The sequence below is a fragment of the Chiloscyllium plagiosum genome, unplaced genomic scaffold (assembly GCF_037043375.1).
Source record: "Chiloscyllium plagiosum isolate Xiang-an unplaced genomic scaffold, Cpla_swu_hap1 HiC_scaffold_40, whole genome shotgun sequence".
Lineage (NCBI taxonomy): Eukaryota > Metazoa > Chordata > Chondrichthyes > Orectolobiformes > Hemiscylliidae > Chiloscyllium > Chiloscyllium plagiosum.
The window spans coordinates 38,307,595-38,317,539 of record NW_028270178.1 but is presented as its reverse complement, the minus strand read 5'-3'; positions in this window follow the sequence as shown (position 1 = coordinate 38,317,539).

The following is a 9,945-nucleotide window of genomic DNA, read 5'->3' as shown; positions in this document are numbered from 1 at the left end:
CCTTTTGGCTTATAGACAATCCAAAGTCAAATGGTTCTGAAGGGCCACTGTTCTAACTGCGATAATCTCAGCATTGATCTCAGTCAGGGACTCACCATCATTGGCGACATTTATCAATACTATTTTCAATGTGCTCAATTCTTGGGAATGCAGATAGATTCCAATAGAAGGAGTAAACATCCCAATCCAGGTGAGGAATCTGGTGAGGGGTCCCTTGGGCTTCAGTGGTGAAGGTAACTCATCCAAGACTCCAATGTGAGGCACTTCGTACATATCTCATAGAAATCGACCCTCTCCAATCGAAGCGAAGAAAATCCTTAAAATCCCAAATAAAATAAGTACCGTTGTGGGAGGTTCATCTGGAATCTCCACCCCTCCACAATTTGGGAGTCACATATTTCCACAGGAAGCCTGGCATCTTATAAAGGACACTAGACCAATTAAATGAAAACTGACATTAGCTTGTCAAATTTTGGATGGTTTAAATCCAGGAAATAATGGAAGAACACTGACGAGATCCCACATAAGTGTCAGTCAATACATTCCCATGTCTTGTGAAGCAAATGGTGTTGTTTTGGCATGCCCACCAAAAGGCCATACATCACTAATTTCAGTCGTTTGCGGCCTGAGGAGGCGCCGGAATTACATTCACAGGGTTCTCATCATTCACTTCAATAATTGCCGAGTTGGTGGGCTCATGTATTTTACAGTTGGCCATGTGCACCCACTCCTAACATCCTTCCAATTCAACAGCGGTTCCGGTTATCAGTAATACTTGATACGGTCCCTTCCACCGAGGATAGAGAGAGAGAACTTTGTTCAGAGAGTTAACATTCACTAAATCGCCAGGCCTAAATGGTGTTTGTGTGAGACCCAACGGGTTTTGGCGTGTCCTCTATTACCTTTGAATGATTGGTCTGGGCTGCTTCACTCAGGGTTTGGGAGTATTGCAAGGATTTCTTATCAAGCCACATCAGAGCTTTTTCCGATGTGGCAGAGGGTGTCATGTACCAGTAGTCATGGGACTTTGCATAAGAGTTTCAAACGGGGTTAGATCAGCGGATGTATTAACCTGGTTTCAGAGGGGGTACAGGGTAATGGCAAGGCTTCTGGCCACTTTAGTTAAATTTTGTGGCAAGTCTTTGCAAGGGTAATATTTTAGCATCCCTTTGATAGGGGATATGAATCTTCCACACAAATCCCAAGACTGCACACAGTGCTGTTATTATTTTCCCAGTAAAGAGAGCACCACTGTCACTATTCATTTGTCCCAGTATTCCATGTCAGGGGATTAAATCTTTCATAAGATGTTTTACTAATGATTGGCCATAATCTCTTCTCGTGCAAAAAGCCTGTATCCATCAAGAGAATGTTTCTACTGTGACCAGTCCTGAGGGAGCCAAAGGGACAAAATGAATCTGCAAGTTCCCAAATGGCTCTTCAGGGATAGGTAGATGATCAAAATATGCAGATATTCTTTTTTGAGTGTATTTTGACAGATCAGGCAGGTTTCAGATATTTATTTGATGACAGTAGACATACCGGGAGCAAAGCATTGTTAAGCAATGTGATGTAGCATCCCTCCTTTTCCTACTTGCCCCTGCCCATGTGCATGGAGGAGAGTACGTGGACAGACCACCCCGCCATCTGGATCCTACCAAAGACCAGAGACGTCAGGGGAGCATCCAGCACAAGCTCAGAAGACGTACTCTACCTCTGCAGCTTTCTTCTGTACCTGGAGAGCTGCTGGAAGGCCGATGGTGGAGGGGACCTGTAGCTTAACGAAGGAGGGGCCAACAGTGCCTAATGGGCGGCAGTATCTCCAACAGTGTGACTGTGGGATACCTCATCCCTGGAGGTATAATGCACTTCACATTTGACACCCGCGACGCGTGCAGTGTAAAGCACTGTCTGCAATCGGTTGTTGATCAATGTTACATGTCGCGTACGTTTACAGGATGAGGTAATAAACTCTACTGTTTTTCCAGAGTGTACCAAAGTCATGGATCACCCAAAAGGCATAACAGGAATCAATATAAATATTAACAGATTTTCCTGTGACAAGGCTACATGCACGGTTAAGAGCAAAAACCTCAGCAACCCCGGCTGAGGTCACAGACAGGAGAGTGCACGCGTGTAGCAATTCAAAGGGCATAACACCATAACAACAAAGGAGCGATCATCGGCGGGACGCATGGACGAGCTATCATGAACAGAGCAAGGTCAGGATTCTTAAAGGACGTGGAGGATAAATCAAAGAAAGGAGCGGTCACAGAGTCTGCCACCTGTAAGCCCGCATGATGGTCGGAGTCCAAGTCAGGGGAGGTTGGAAGGAAGGGAACAGAATTCACTGAAGCAGCAGGACGGAATGATAGAATTCAGCATGGACAACTGCATGACCTCATACCCAGTCCAAGTGGCTGCTGGGAAATGCTGAGGAACAGCCAAATTGAGAAGGGGCAAAACAGCCTGCGGGGCAATAACAGTACAATGGTCCCAGTTGAGATGACCTGCATAGCTCAGTTCTGGAGCCACTCGTCCCGGGGGTATTTCCCTGACACCGGGTTCCGCTACTCAATCCCCATTTTCCAAGCTGGGACTGACAATGAATACAGAACAATGGGGTTTGCCTTTTAGAGTGGGGTAGTGGGGGCAGCGACAGCATGGAGGCAGGCTGGCAGGCCACAGATCTTCGGAGGCAACTGAGAGGAGTAATAGGCTCATCATGGCTTTGAACAGGGACTCCACTGACAAAACTCTCTCATTCGTTCACATAGAGGACGAAAGGCTTACGATAATCGGTTAAGTCCAAGACTTGGGCCTGTGGCAGAGTAGTTCGGAGTTCCTCAAACGCCTGCAGCTGCTCAGGAGTGCAAACAGTAGAATGAGGTTCTCCCTTCAATGTAAACTGACGCACAATCACATTCATGTACCGATATTCAGGCACCTATTGGTGGTAATAGTTCACCGCGTCGAGAAAAGATAGCATTTCCTGTTGTATAGAGGGTCGCAGGGCATTGAGAATAGCAACAACATGATCAGGACCCGGGTAGTGGGTCCTGCCCTCCAGGATGCAGGCTAGACATTGTTCCAAGGGCCGACAGAATTGAAGGTTTCCTTCAGTAACGTGGTGCCCACAGGAGCTGAGTGGATCAACAAGTTCACGGAGTCCTTCTGACAGTCAACGTGGGACTGTGAGGTAACGAGCAGGTCATCAGCATATTGTAACACAGTGCTGCAACAAGGCAGAGAGAGAAAGATCTGAGACAGATCCCCTTACATCACTGCAGCATACACTGCCGGGCTGTCGAAATAGTCCTGATAAAGACAGCTCCAGGTGAATTGTTGGCTACCGTAGGAGAAAGCAAAGAGATCCTGGCTATCCTCCTGCAGTGGAAATGCTGAGCAGAGGTCTGTGACAGTGTAACCAGCCGAATCCAGGGATCGTGAGGGAAAGATGACATTGGTATTAGGCATGACCGGTGCCATGGATGATTCCTATGCTTCTAAAAATGGGTGAGAAAATCAATGAGAGGCTCCCCTTTCTTTTGAAAACATCAAGTGACCTCCCCAAAGTCGTTATGCTGCCTGGATAATTTGAGATGCCCTACGTAGCTCCGTCCTGGAGCCACCCATCCCGGTGGATATTTCCCTGACCCCGCTGCTACTCTGTGAGTTCCTTGATCCGACCTCTATTTTCGCGGCCAGGACTGAAAAGGAATCCTGAACAGGTGACATATGCAACTCTGAGTAGGAGAGGAACATCCCGGGTCAGTGGTCATATATTGGCAGCTTTTGACCAGCCAATTATGGAAGGGGATAAGCATCTTCAGTGGGTTTGAAACCCCATTGATCATACTTCTAACCTCAGAGGAGAACTAAGGCTTAAGGACAGCTATATCACCGACCATCACTCAGGGGAGTTGGGTGACGGGAGGAGTGGAACTGAAAAGTTCATTTTCATCAGAGGTGGCGGAGAGCATCCCAGATGCCATATCCAGGTCATGCATTTCAGTCTGACTGCCAGCTGCATCATAGTGGGTTGGGTAGAATCAGGTGGGATTGTAGGTAAAAACAATGACTGCAGATGCTGGAAACCAGATTCTGGATTAGTGGTGCTGGAAGAGCACAGCAATTCAGGCAGCATCCGAGGAGCTTCGAAATCGACGTTTCGGGCAAAAGCTGTTCATCAGGAATAAAGGCAGAGAGATAAGCTCGAGGAGGGTGGGGGTGGGGATAGAGTAGCATAGAGTACAATAGGTCAGTGGGGGAGGAGATGAAGGTGATAGGTCAGGGAGGAGAGGGTGGAGTGGATAGGTGGAAAAGGAGCTGGGCAGGTCGGATATGTCCGCTGTAGTAGCGGGTTTGTTTCAGGACATGGTTGAAGAGCTTCAGGGCAGAGGAAATGACCTGGGAGTTGCAGTGGGAGAGAAACTCCCTGAGATTCTTGTAGAGAGAGGAGGAAAACTTCTTCAAGGCAGGCATCCTTGCAAGAGGATTCGCAGTAGGGTTATAATCAACGAGGTAAAAACAATGACTGCAGATGCTGGAAACCAGATTCTGGATTAGAGGTGCTGGAAGAGCACGGCAATTCAGGCAGCATCCGAGGAGCTTCGAAATCGACGTTTCGGGCAAAAGCCCTTCATCTTGTAGAGAGAGGAGGAAAACTTCTTCAGGTGGGATTGTAGGCAGGTCAGTAGTAATGTTTACATCTTGGCAATGTGGAGGGTGAAGAGGCCAGGCCTGCTGTTCTCACACAGGAGGCCAGGAGGATGTTCTCCAAAACAGTGTCCTCCTGAGATTCAAGCCGCATGGGGATACAGCCCCATCGAGGCACTGTGAGGTGGCTCTTTCTCTGCACCAGCATTTTCCTTAGGTTTAGATTTGGGAAGGTTGATGACACTTAGCAACCTCTAACCGTTTAACAAAACATTGCATCATATAACATTTGTTCCACGTGGAATCGCTAAATCCTTCCTGAGTAATTTCTTTGCCATTCCTTAATTTAAGGCAAAAGAGACTCCGTAGGACTAACAGCCTGGCACAATCCATAAAGATCACTACTAAAAGGAGTGACATACCCAAAACCTTGTGTTTCATGGATTACCGTATCCGTTGGTGATCCCGGTGGAACAATGTGTTTGCCTACCTGTTGCCGTGATCTCATTGCGATCTCTGTTGCGATGTTTTGTTCACTTTTCCACTTTTTCACTTTGGGCCTTTTTCTGGGTGCCTCACATCTGTGTTTGCAGAGAGGCAAATAGATATCAACCCCCAGGAAAGGAAAAGAGGGGAAAAAAACTGTGAGCCGAGCCCACATGCACTAATCTTCTATAAGCACTCACCGGTGTTTCTCTTCTATCCACAAGGTCTTGAAGTCTAGAGCTGATTTCAATTTAGTAGCTCCCACTTCTTCATCTCTCTCACTGCCCTGTAAGTCTAGACTTCTCCAAGATTTTCCTTCATACATTCAGTAGTCTGTCCCAGCTGGCGCCACCTGCCAGATGCCAGATATTGTCTATACTACATCTCCGTGAGGGGAACACCAGGCCGAGGCCCATTTCAGTTCGGAATTCCCCACACATTATTTCCTCCTTTACTTTGGCTTTGTTTCTGATCTCATATTAATTGGAAACGTGCCTGACTATGCCAGATTCTGTCGAAGAAACTACTTATTCTGAGACTTCAGGCCTTCTTTCAAGATGCTTTATTTTTTGAGAATTCACGAAGAGGCTCCGACACAGTCTCCACTGTCCCACAGCACACTCTTGAACTGAACAGTGAGTCTATAATTCTACAACGATACAAACAATTTAGTTTACATTCCACATTTTACAATAATTGAAGATAAAAGTAAGCACAGTGCAGCTATCTTCTTGTTGCTCAAGGAAGGAGAAGCTAACGAGCTCAAAAAGCAATCCCGTTATCGAGCCTGGTATATAGGCCCTATAGTTCATCAAATTATAATTTCAGAACCTCAGTCTTCATCTCCAGCAGTATTTTCCTAAAGCGAGATATTCCAAATACTAAGTCAAAGGCTGAGAGCCAAGATAGTTTTTATCTTGGTCAAGTATGCCATCAATCATTGGCTTTCCTTCTCTGTCAAAACATTTTGAGCATATTTGCATGACAGACTCTCTGAGATTTCTTTCTCTCTGGAGTCCCAATCAAGTAATTGACTTCACTCAATCCATTTTTGACTTGATAAGATTGACGACACCTTGCTTTTAAAGGTCACGTATCACTGGAAGTAACACTAATGTTGATAGCAAATTTGGAGAATTGTTGATTTCTTGTCTGCTTCCTGTTTCATGATATGCTGCAACACTTGTAAATGCTGTCTAGCCAACTCCCCAGCTCTATTTTATCATGCCTAAAATTTGACACATAGTCCAAATATGTGGTCTCTAAATTCTGACTTACTAGTTTCTCCATAATCAATTTCAATTTTAATGGTCTTCTCAATTCATGCCCCAAAACTAATTCAATGGCCTGAATTTGGTTGATTCATTTGGTGCATCTCTGATTGCAAAAAGCACAAAAGAATTTCCCTTGTCCCAATTATCTGGATAGTCTTGACTATAAGCCCTCAATGATCTTTAATGTCTAATGCCACCTTTCCAACGCTTCCTGCAATTCTGGATGATACGCAGTAGGTTTGAATTGTTTTATCCCCAAGCTATCTATAACCTCATTGAATAGTTTGGACGTGATATTTGACCCTTGATCTAATTGTACCTCTTTTAGTAGTCCGTATCTCGTGAAAGGTGAGGAATCTCTCTACAATGCTTTTAGCTGCGATGTTGTGTAACGTAATGGCTTCTAGAAATCTAGCCGACACATCCATTATTGATAACAAATACTGATACCCACATTTGTTTGAGTAAGAGGACCTACACAACCAAATAAGACTCTTGTAAACGGTTCCATAAATGCAGGAATAGGTATTAAAGATGAGAGTTTTATTACCACCTGTGGTTTTACAATTACCTGACATGAATTACACATCTGGCAAAATTCAACCACTCTGCTAAATCCACTTCAACTTTCTTATCTGTACACATTTATCTCTTTTGTGTCATCTGGTGACTTTGTGACCATGTTACCACACAGTCAGGAAACATTCCAGGATAGTGTCCTGCAACAATTCAGTGGCCTGAATTTTCAACGGCCTTTCAACCATTGTACTGGTGAATCAGTTATATCATTAGCAAGGACAAATTTTATTCGTGGAACTGAGAGCCAGTACTTTGACCGTGACTTCACCACTCTTCTCTGTACACCCGAACTTGACTTTACATAACTGAGTGTTTTTTGTCTCACCGTGAATTCTCGTTACTAGTAACTTTCTGGCAATAGTCCTTCAGAAGTACGTATCTCCTCATTTTTCAACATCACAGATTGAGAGGATCCTGCGTCTTTTAATATTGTAAACTTTTTAGCTGCAGCTCCTGGCCTATGAAAATAAAGTTTACCCTCACAGCTACGTGGTTAAGAAGATCTGGCACTTCCTCATTAACCAACCTCCGAGCAGCTTGTACATTCTCGTGTAGCTTTTTAGCCTCCACTGTGATTTCCATTAACACTCCAACAAAGTTCACTGGCTGACCCTGTTTTCCTACATCTGGGTTCCCAGTGCTTTCCCGAACAACCAACACCGTGATTTCCTGTGGCCTACTTCATTTCAGTGAAAATACCAGAACCTATTAACTTCTCTATCCCTACGAGGGTTTCCTTTTTATCCAGTGCTAAATTATATTTATGATCTTCACTGAGATCTACATTTCCCTATCCACGTGAGAATTTCTCTTTTCCCCAGTTTCTATCCCACATTGATTGAAACTGATTCTGGAAGCCAAAATTTACTTGATGGACAACTCATAATCATCAGCCATTTCAGCTGCTAATCTTGCCATTTTAACTCTCTGCTCTTCCACTTGAGTTCTTATTACTTCAGGAAGTAGTGAACTCCTCCAAAATCATTGTCTTTCTACTCTTACTACATTTTTAATGCCCGTATCCACCTATCAAAATGACATTGTTTGTTCCTTTCAAACTCAATGCAGATTTGACCAGAGTCCCTTATTAGATTCCTGAAACATTGTATGTAGGTTGCTGGCACAATTTACCTCTTCATACGCCCCAGATACTTCCTCTGATAGCATGGTGAATACCTCTGTACCCCGACCTGCAAAGTTTATTTGAATCAAGCAAACCATGGTCACTGGCCACTACATTTGTTTCACCGCCTTTTCAAATGAGATGAAAAAAGCTTCCACATCCTTCTCATCAAATTTAGACAATGGTGAATATATTTAAACAATTTCTCACCAGGCCTTGGCTACCACGGGTTTGCTCATCCTCACTAACATTACCTTCTACCTTCATCTCCGACATTTTAAGCTGACTTTCCTGTCTCAGTGCTAATTTCTGAATTTTGAACGCCCTCTCTTTCTTCGTTTCCTTTCCTGTCTCTTCTTTTCTCTCTCTTCACTTTCTCTTTCTTTCTCTTCTCTCCTTTCTCTTTTCCTTTTTACTCTGCGAAAGCACGTCATTCTTTTACACTTTCCTCTGCTTTCAATCATAATTCAAATCGTTTCGTTTCTGCTGCTCTTGCCTTATCTCTTGTCTCTAACTCATCTGCTTCATTTTCAGTTGATTTTTAGCCATCTCTAAAGATTCTGACGCTGTTTCCAGCAAATGTAAATGCTGAGCTACGGCTGTAATTATCTCTGCTTTCCTCACAGAAGGTGGCAGCTCCAACCCCAGCATGTCTGCTAATTCCAGAAGTTTGGTCTTAATCATTTTTTTGCAAAGCCCCCAAGGTCACCTCTTCCACTCCAAGAAAACTCTTGGTGACTGAAAGAACCATTGCTATCCTGAGCACTGTTTAAACCAACCAAATTTAACGCCCGGAATTAAAGATACTAACACCTAACACCCACTGCCTTCAAGACCAACAACCCTCATCCCAAATCGGAACTATTGAACAATTTCTAGATGAGCCCCCACTCTCTAATGGAAATGGCCAGAGCCCTCCAAACATTTCAAGAAGGTAGTCCAGACCCTCAATTTGCTAGTTGCTTTAAGCAGGTGTAAAGTGAATATTCCAGAGAGATACAGCTTAGTTTGAAACAAAACATAATTTATTTACAAGAATTCTGAATGAATCACAGAACAGAATACAGAATAACAACATATTCGAAAGCCAAACAGATTATCCCAACTTAACGGTGCTGTTCCTATACTTGCAACAATCCCCACAAATAACGTAAGTGGAGTGAGAAGTTTTGCTTTGTGCTCGGTACAGGCAAATCATAAAATCAAAGACATATAAATAACAGGATTATTGAACAGAGGGAGGCAGACAAAGTTACATCAACACGGGGGTTACAAAAGCAGTCTCAACATTAGATTTAAAATTTGAGAGATCCATTCACAGTCTAATAACAACAGGGAAGATGCTTGTCTTGAACCTGTTAGTACGTGGAATTAAGCTTTTGCATCTTCTGTCTGGTGGAAGAGGGTGGAAGAAATTATATCCGGGATAGGAACGATATTTAATGATATCGGCTGCCTTTCCAGGAACAAGAAGTCCAGATGCAGTCAATGGATAGGAGGATGGCATGTGTGATGGTCTGGGCCTTGTTCACAACGTCCTTACAGTCCTGGGTGGAGAAGTTTCTGGAATAAATCGTGTTGCTCCCAGATGGAATGTTTTCTGTGGTGAATCTGAAAAGGTTGGTGAGGGTCCTTATTGACATGCCCAATTTCCCAAGCATCCTGAGGAAGAAGGGGCATTATTGTGCCTCCTTGACCCTCACATCTCCGTGGGTGGTCCAGGACAGATTGTTGGTTATCGTCGCTCCCAGGAACTTGATGCTTTCGATTAGATCCGACTCAGCTTCTGTTTGGTTCCTGATTTCAAAACCCACAGTCCTTTTT